Source organism: Aegilops tauschii, chromosome 6 (assembly GCF_002575655.3).
Source record: "Aegilops tauschii subsp. strangulata cultivar AL8/78 chromosome 6, Aet v6.0, whole genome shotgun sequence".
Lineage (NCBI taxonomy): Eukaryota > Viridiplantae > Streptophyta > Magnoliopsida > Poales > Poaceae > Aegilops > Aegilops tauschii.
The window spans coordinates 42,212,901-42,222,209 of record NC_053040.3 but is presented as its reverse complement, the minus strand read 5'-3'; the positions used below and the strand labels follow the sequence as shown (position 1 = coordinate 42,222,209).

General features: G+C 44.5%; 3 non-coding genes across 3 annotated transcripts; all 3 read right to left on the bottom strand.

The window, feature by feature from the left end:
• Positions 1–6,855: 6,855 nt before the first annotated feature.
• LOC120967551 (small nucleolar RNA SNORD24) lies at positions 6,856–6,941 on the bottom strand. The gene has a single exon (XR_005761290.1). It is a non-coding gene; the product is annotated as a small nucleolar RNA SNORD24 (small nucleolar RNA).
• A 45-nt stretch (positions 6,942–6,986) lies between these two features.
• On the bottom strand, positions 6,987–7,068 carry LOC120967605 (small nucleolar RNA R12). The gene has a single exon (XR_005761335.1). It is a non-coding gene; the product is annotated as a small nucleolar RNA R12 (small nucleolar RNA).
• A 69-nt stretch (positions 7,069–7,137) lies between these two features.
• LOC120967606 (small nucleolar RNA R12) lies at positions 7,138–7,222 on the bottom strand. The gene has a single exon (XR_005761336.1). It is a non-coding gene; the product is annotated as a small nucleolar RNA R12 (small nucleolar RNA).
• Between the last annotated feature and the right edge of the window lie 2,087 nt (positions 7,223–9,309).

Here is a 9,309-nt window from a genome sequence, read left to right as displayed (position 1 = left end):
TCCAAAAATCCTGAAATAAATTTTCCCCGTCCTCTAGAAATCTACCGGACAAGGTGGACATTTATTAGGACTCTAATGCAATTTTAAAAAACGCATATTTTTCCTAATTCAAATAAAATAGCAATAAAATCCAAATAAAAATGTTTATTTGTTTTTAATATTTTTCTTCCAATATTTCATTATTTTGGGGAAGTCATATTATCCCCTTTCATATATTTTGATATGAAATATTTTCGGAGAGAAAAATAATTAAAACAAATGACCCTTGTTTCAATATTTGATAAAATTCAAATATGAAAACGATGAAATCCCCAACTCTCTCCGTGGGTCCTTGAGTTGCTTAGAATTTCTAGGATCGCAAAGCAAATATGCAAATGAAATATGATATGCATGAATGATCTATGTATAACATTCCAAATTGAAAATTTGGGATGTTACAGTGGTCGGCGGTGAGCTTGGGGAGCCGTGCTGCGAGGAGGCTGCGAGCGACCTCGGGGGATGCTGGATCCGACTGGTTGGGTCGAGCAGCGGCAGCAGGCGGCCAGTGGGTAGACCCGGCGGCGGCGATAGAATCACGCGGGGACGAGCGGCAGCCTACCCTGGTCGATATAATTCTATGTGACCGGTGGCTAGGGTTGGGCAGTTTAAATACCACATAGTTTGTTGAGTACCTTTCATCGGGGGCCTCGACAAAAGTTGCCCACCATCACGGGGCGTCAGCAGCAAACGGCCATGCCACCTGGCTCTCAGCTGCCATTTTTTTAGAACACAATACAAATGCAAGCGCACATATACCACATGCACACATCCCTATGAAAACACATACCCAGACCCTATCCTTATGGACACCTCCGAGAGACTAACACTAGTAGAAAAAGGGCCTTTTGTCCCGGTTCTGGAACCGGGACTAAAGGCCCTCCACGTGACTGCTGCCTGGAGGTCCACCTTTAGTCCCGGTTGGTAACACCAACCGGTACTAAAGGATTTTTTTGAATTTTTTTGATTTTTTTTGAAATATTTTCCCGATGTTCAAATTTCTGAATTATTTTAACCTCTAATCTCTAATTACCCCTCATCACTACTAAATTTAATCTCTAATCACCCCTCATCATTTCAAATCATCTAACTTCCCGAACGGTCACCCATCCTCCCACTCCCCCAGCCTGAGCACGCTTAACTTCTCCCTCGTTTCCAAGTCTGCACTTATTGTTTTCCTAGCAATAGTAAGATGTCAATCCTATTAACCCTCAGGAGTTTAGCTTGAGCATAAGTCACACATTTCACTGTTTGAGTTTGAAACTATTGTTCTAAAAAACAATAATTATTTAGTAACACTAATATTTCTTGAATAAGTAGTTTGACCATTGTTTGACTACAGTTTGACCAGATTTGACCAAAATTCAAAAAAACTAAAATAATTATTTAGTTAAACTAATATCCTTGAATAATTATTTAGTAACACTAATACTTCTTGAATAAGTAGTTCGACCATAGTTTGACCAGATTTAACGAAAATTAAAAAAAACTAAAATTTGAGCATAACTTTTTTTCCTTTTGGAATTTGAGGATTCTAAAAATTTGCAAACAGGCCGTAAGCGGTCAAAATCGGATGCGGATTTTCATGCTGAACATTTTGATATATTATACTTTTTTTCTGACATCGTATGCAAATGTTATAGTCGTTTTACATTTTCCCTACACTTTTTGCAAAACATGTCCAAATTTAAGTTTTTAAATTTTCCTAACTAGTAGATGTGGTAACATAACTACATCTCGAAGGATTTTAACTTTTGAAGTTTTTATCATTTTCTTTTGCTTTTTACAAAACTGAAAAGGCGATACACGGGAGGGGGTGGGATTTGAAAATTGTACCATTAGTACCGGTTCGTGGCACGAACCGGTACTAAACGTCTCAACCCCATTAGTACCGGTTCGTGGCAATGGGCATCGCACCCTTTAGTACCGGTTCGTTGCACCAACCGGGACTAAATGTCCCATTTGAACCGGGAGTAATGCCTGTACGATGCCCTCGCCGCTCGAACCGGGATTAATGCTCACATTAGTCCCGGTTCGTAATGCAACCGGTATTAATGCTTTTTTCTGGCTGAACCAAAGCCCATTTTTCTACTAGTGTAAGTAGGCATATCATCTTGAGATTGACAAAATCATTACAGACACTTCGTAGTCGACATGAACATATCCTCTCACTGAACGCACATCGCCTTTGACTAGGTTCTTGCATACTATGCATAAGCAAGTTCCTTCATGTCCGGCGAGTATGTTCGGCGCGGGGCTCGATAGTGTCTCCCATTTTCCGTGTCCCGCTGTTTGTCGGGAGTCGTACTCGGCTTACACAGCTTTTACTGTAATCCTATGTTTCGGTACTCGGCGAACAGGAAAGAACTCGGTAACAACCATTTTTCCAGTAGTGAGGCTGGGCGTACTTATATACAGTTATACACGCGTACAAACCCAAGAGATAAATTCTACTTGGTTCTTTGCATGAAAATTCTACTCGGTTTACAACTCCTAATCCTACAAAACCACGTACAGGTGCCGTGTACATACTGGTGTTCAAGTCTAACATATAACCCACCTAACAAACTTCTCGGTGCATCAAAACCCTCGTCCCCCATCGATAGCCCTTCCCGTCTACCGCCCCGCACCACCATGATGCCACGGCACTCGCCTGAACGTCACCGTCACGGTAGTCTCAGCTCTCCTGCGGCGACCAGCAAGCCTGCGCCGGCTGCCACGGGCGCCTGTGCACCGCTGCCGGAGGAGCTCATCTTCGACGTCCTTGCCAGGGTGCCGGTGAAGTCCGCGTGCCGCTTCCGGTGCGCGTCAAGAGCGTGGCACGCGCTCATTTCCGATCAGGCCTTCCTCGCCGCTCACAGATCACGCCACGCCGAGCCGCTCCTCGTCGCCATCACCTCCTCCCCGGATCACGCCGGCGGAGGCCGTGATCTGCGCCTGATGGACATGGATGGCAATGTTGTGACGGTGACCAAGGGCGCAGCTGGTGGCCTCAGGTTGCTCTCCTCGAGCACGGATGAGCTCGTCGGCGTCGCCGAAGTCTCTTCCTCTCGCGTGATCGACCCGGCCACCGGAAAGGTGCTCGCCAATTCCTCGCCGAGACAAATGTTCGGGTTCTACATCATGTTTGGTTTCGGTCACGCCATCCCGTCCGGTGAGTACAAGATGGTACGCCTCGTGAACAACCAGACCTTCGAGGTCTTCACTCTAGGAGACAACGCGGGGTGGAGGAGGTCGAAGCTGCCCCCAATTCGCGTCAACGAAAGCTCCCAAGTCACCGCCAATGGCGTCATGTACTTCATGGTCTCAAGGAAGCTAGACGATGACGGCTTACTTCGCTTTGACCTCGAGAGCGAAGAGTGGATGCCGGCAATAAAAGGCCCGCCGATAACATCAAGCCCCGAGGCGTGGTGGAATGGTACACAATCGGTCCGCATAGCGGAGCTCAACGGCATCTTGTGTGTGATTCAATCGGAGATGCAAGCAACGAGTAATCACAACTGCACCAACGTATGGCTGCGTACTGATGACTCTTGGATCAAAGCGTACTCGATCCCGGCAGCCCCTTCGTCCTATTATTATACGCCGTTGATGGTCACACATGATGGTGGCAACTTGATATTCTACTGCTTTTTCCATGGACAAGGACATTTACTTCGATCCTACGATCCTTACACCAACACATGTACAACGCTACGGAGATTAGACGACAGTACTGAAAAAGTTGGCCTTTGTAGTTTGCACTTGGACCGTTTTGTCTTGAACAAGATCTAGTGCTCACCTCTAGGTGATTCTACCCAGTTTTAATGTGTTTTTCATGAATTGTTATAACTATGATGATATCTTATTTGCCGGCACGTATTGGTTTGTAAAGACATCGTCCGACTCGTTTTTGAAAGTTTTATGGAATGTTTCGAATTGTTCCTAGTATACATTTGTTTATTTGGAGATCAATAGTATAGTTTAGTGGTCTAACAGGCACTTGACTACTTGACTGACATCGTTACTTCGTTGCCTGCTTTAATTGGCTAATGCATTTTCTTTCCTTGGAAAGCATTAGGTTTTACATGCATATCATTGTCCTTTTCCGAAGTAGAAATAAACTTGGAAATACTGTAGTTTGTAATCCAAACTAAACCCAATCCAAACTTGAAGTGCTACAGTCCACACTGTGTTTTCAAGCCAAACCATCCAAACTATTTCCCACATATGGTTTGAACCCAATTCAGGTCAGGGTTACATGTGCATGTACACATGATTGAAACTATATGTACATCTACATCGTCTAGGAAGCAAAGTAACTGCACACAATTACAAGATGCATCTAAGCTGCTACAAAATCATCATCCTCACCCCAACCGAAAGAGCAAGTTAATAAGAGACGGTGTTTTCAAAAGAGACGGTGCTCAACATCCAGTGGGAACATTCAACTCAATTATTACATAAGTAAGTTTTAAAATATGCTTGAGATCAACCAGTAGATTGAGGTTGAGACTCCGGCGAAGGAGGAACTCTACAAAGACGACTTGAATCCGATGGTAGCGGCGGTGGCGTCAGCCTCAATGACTAGTATAGTGTTGAGAAGCAGAAAAGAAATCAAACCAGGCGACAACCGAAACGACTAGTTCTAACACTGAATGAACATGATCACGCTGATTGCACAAAAAGAAATCAATGGGTTGATTTTTTGGTTGGACCCAAAACATGCATTGAATTGTACATTGTACTTTCTTTTGTTTTCGGTTCCGCCTCTGCTTGAACTTTATTTAGTCAAACGAGGTATTATTAAGGCACGTGCTACAGACCGGCTGATTTCTATACGAAATCAGTCGGGTCCTGGGCCATCAGATCCTGCCCCCACCCAGACCTGGCCAAACAGGCCAGCCCCACACGGTACGGCCCAGCCCATGCTAATCATGCCTGGCCCGACACAGCCCGCCATGGCACATTTAATAGCTGGGCCGTGCCGGGCCAGCCCACGGGCGCTGCTCCATGGATAGGCACGGCCTGATAAGTAAACGGGCCGGCCCGCTTAGAACACTAGACTGCACATTTTCAACCTGTTGTGCAGATTTTTAGGCCTATTGGCTATATACTATCCGCATGCCATATTAATTACTACCTTATAGTAATAAAGGGTGATGTCAAACCCGCATTGATGTGATCTGTTCTTTCGTATGCTATGTGCGTCTAGCTCACGCTGAATCGTATGCTATGTACGTCTAGCTCACGCTGAAGTCGCCGAAGGCCCCACCATGTACGCCAAACTCAGCAAACCCCTCCCACGAGTTCTTCTAGGTTCTCCGCGTCGTTGTTTGGATACGGAGAATTAGACGTGGGATTTTGGAAAACTTGTTTTTAGAGGATTTTTAGAAAAACCAGTTTTTGTTAGTTTTTCTGTTACTCCGAGTCTATACAATCCTTGTTTGGGTGGAAAAAGGGTAAAACACGATTACGCACTTGCCTTACGCTCATCCCAGAGGCCATGGCTCTTGCTTGTAGCCTTCCTATGCATGTTTCTCTCGTCCTCTTCCTTGCATGCTGCATGCCACATGTATGGCTCTCCTGCTAGCTAGCTTATGATGTGCACGCGGCAGGTCGACGTAGCAGTGGCAGCGACGCCCGTACATGGGCGGGTACACGTCGGTATGAAGCAGGACGCTGTCAACGGTGCTGCCGGCCGCGCCCAAGCTGAGAATGGCGGAGATAACATGGCGAGCTGGACAAGCCGTTGCCGGCCGACGTTGTCTCGACGGAGGACGAACATCGCGGAGTTCGACGTTGCCACTGTTATGGTGCCGGTGTTGGACGGCGCCGGCGACGATCACCGGAGCTACCAGCAAGGATGACATTTGGACGCAAAAGTAGACGGCAAAGAATTAATGAATACGTAGACGATGAAGCTGAACCCGCCGATGCATACAAATAGACCGTGCGGGGTACTGGCCAACGCAACTGTAGAGAACGCGTTTTTCTATGAAACTGGCTTTTTGAGATTTTATAAAACTCGGTATTACTTATCCACGGATTAGTAAACAAGTTTTTAGGTGGTTGTAACAGAAATCACGTTTTTTAGAGAGCTGGTTCTCTACAAACTCTCCATCCTCGCCAACGACACAGCGGCTAAATGCGGCCCGTAAATTGAGGTATTTCATTGTTCACTATAAAAAAAAGTTGCATATTGTTTGTTCATAGTATTTTTTTTATCTACAGGATTACAGTATTAAAATTCATCACATTGTAAATTTGTAAATTTTATTTTTAGATCACTGACCCTTTTTTCATCACATTGTAAATTTGTAAATTATATAAATGAAAATTATAAATTATGATAATTTCCGTTCAGAGGATGGCATTTTCAATTTTTAAGACTGTTATTTATGAGTAAAAAAGTTAAACTGGGCCTCATATCACACACTGGGGAAATGATCTGACACATTTGTATGGTTAATACACACTGCCCCCAAGAAGTTCCATTTGTTGACAAAACAAGTGAGGCCTGGTTGTTTTGGTCAATTTACAGACTGATGAGAATCAGACCGACCCAATATTCTCTCAGAATCTTGGTTAAGGAGGTCTGATTCTCAAAATTCTGAACCTATAGAACAGGGCCTGAATCTAAACCTTTAGCTACCAGATCATTAACATGCTATGAATGCCCTGTAGGAAAGCACACTGCGCCTCATGCCATCTAAACTGTCTTGAATGTTCCACCTCATACAGCCTACATCTGAACCTATAGTACAAAAATGTTCAGATCTGGCGCATCAGAACGCCTTTCATGTGGAGCTGTCCACAGAATCAAAAAAAAATAAACAGGGCCTCAGAGATCTTGGTGGTTGTGGTCATCAGATGGGGCCATTGCCCCATCAAGAGTAGCAAATATTTTGATAACATCACTGGCTCCAAAAATAACAAAAAGCACCCAAAAAAAGAGCAGATTGTATGATTCGAGTCAGAAGTAGCTGGTTAAAGATCTCATGTTTATTACAAATCAATGGGAATCCGAATGATTTTCTTCTTCATCCTCACCATGCTATTGGACACGGCACCAAACAAAATCAAACAAAATCGAAACAAAGAGATGGCTTATGGCAGCTTTTAGGTCAGAAGTAGCTGGTTTAAGATCTCACATTTGTCAATACAAATCAATGGGAATCCGAATGATTTTCTTCGTCACACCTAGCCAAGCCATCAGGCGAAAACAACCCAAACAGAGACGGAGAGATGCAGTACCGAAAGATTTTGATTTGCAGAAAAATTTATCTGCTTTGTCACCGGCAAATCCTGGATAAACAGAGGACAGCCGGAGCTTAAAAAGCAGACGGGGAGAGCTAGGAAAGTGCTCTCCCCTTTGGTTCGATCTGGCCTAAGGATAGATTCCTCGCCGCAGATTGGCAGCGAACAATTGCAATTTTAGGCCAAGAACAGAAGAACGAGACAGCAAAAGCAAATCAACGTCGGGGCTGAATAAACGATGAAACACGGCAAATGGAAATCAATAAGGCTCGAAACGAGGAGTGAACCCTAGATCGGGGAACGGGGAGATGAGGATGGCTGCCGGCGGCGGTGGAAGGAAGAGAGTTCGGGGATCCGGTATTTGTAGCCGTCCTGGCGGGTTGCTGTGGTGGGCACTATCGGGCTAGGGTTTGGAATCGTTGTGGATGTGTACATGGGCTAGGCCCATGAAAGGCTGGACCGAGGTGGTCGTCGGCTCCTTTTTATTCGATCTAGAAATGCGATTGTATCTAAAAAAAATCTAGAAATGCGAGGATCCGATGCGGTTTCTGACTGACACATCTATCAATGTTGTCGATCCTCGCGAACCAACTTGTGGTTGGATGGTTAGAGGGATTGTGGTATCCCCAACCCACCAGGGTTCAAGTCCTGCTGCTCGCATTTATTCCTGGATTTATTTAATGATTTCGTAAATTTCAAGATAATATGTCGCCTCAGTCTTTCGAAGGTGCTCATAGGGGTAGGGTGTGCGTGTGTGCGTTCATAGGGGTGAGTGTATGTGCGTGTATATGAGCGCTTGCGTCTGTACTGTGTTCAAATCCCCTTTGAGCAGCCAACGCTCATGGGATTGTTGCAGCCAGAAAATCTCCTCATTCACCAGAATCTCATGAAGCTCAAAATTAATATCCACCTTTCTACTATACATCTCAGGGGTCAGAGGTCCCTCCTCTTCAAGCTCCTCAAGAGTGGACAATTCTACTCTTAATTATTCTTTTCTTTTCTTGGTATGGCCGTACTTATTGGACCCCCACCCTTTGAAGAAGGTTTTAAACCTTTTTAGTTTGATATTAAGAATATCAATAGAATCTTCAGCTTTAACCGCTTTATTCCAGATTTTCTCCACTCAGGGTAGAAAGTCCTCATTTTTAAACCAGGCCAGATCAAACCTAAACTCCCTAGGTTTATGTGCCTCCCTGCCCATGTCTCCTGAGAAAAGGAGTAGGGGGTTATGGTCAGATAACTCTCTAACCAGCTTTCTAACAGTTACCAATGGGTATAAGTTTTCCCAGTCGCTAGACATCAAAATCCTGTCTAGCTTTTCCAAAGTGGGGTGGGTCTGGTTATTTGTCCAAGTATATTTCCCTCCACTACAATAAATCTCCCTCAGGCCATATGCATTAATGACATAATTGAACATGTCCATAGATTTATGTCCATGTAATTTTTTATTCTTCTCACCACCATGCCTCAAGATGTTAAAGTCTCCTCCAACTATGTAGGGTTTGTTCATATTAGAACAGAATTGAGCAAATTCCAGCAGGAACTCCTCCCTCATCTCCTCATGAGCTGGGCCATACACCACTAGAATACTTCATTCAGATTTATTCCTCCTATCTATTAGATCAAGCTGGATCATGAACTTTCCTTTCTTGTTAGAACTCAAGTCCAAAATGTCTTTTCTAGCCCCTGCAATGATACCACCTGATTTGCCACATGAGGGGATCCAGACCCACTCAAAGATACTAAAAGGGTCAATTTTTCTCAAGCATTTAGGGGAGAAGTTTTTCTTCATGGTTTCCTGTAGACCCAGGAGATCAAGGGAATGGTCACTTATTAAATCAGAGAGGCAGGTGGCCATTCCTTTCTTGCCCACCCCTCTGCAGTTCCAAATGAAACCTCTCATTTGGAACGGTTTTTTTGTTTTTTGGACCTGGTAACCCTGCCAGGGGCCAGGGCAGGATTACCACGATCAATGTTTTCTACTGTCATTTTCTTTTGGCTTCTAGTCACAGGCCTAGATAGCTTGACAGCAGA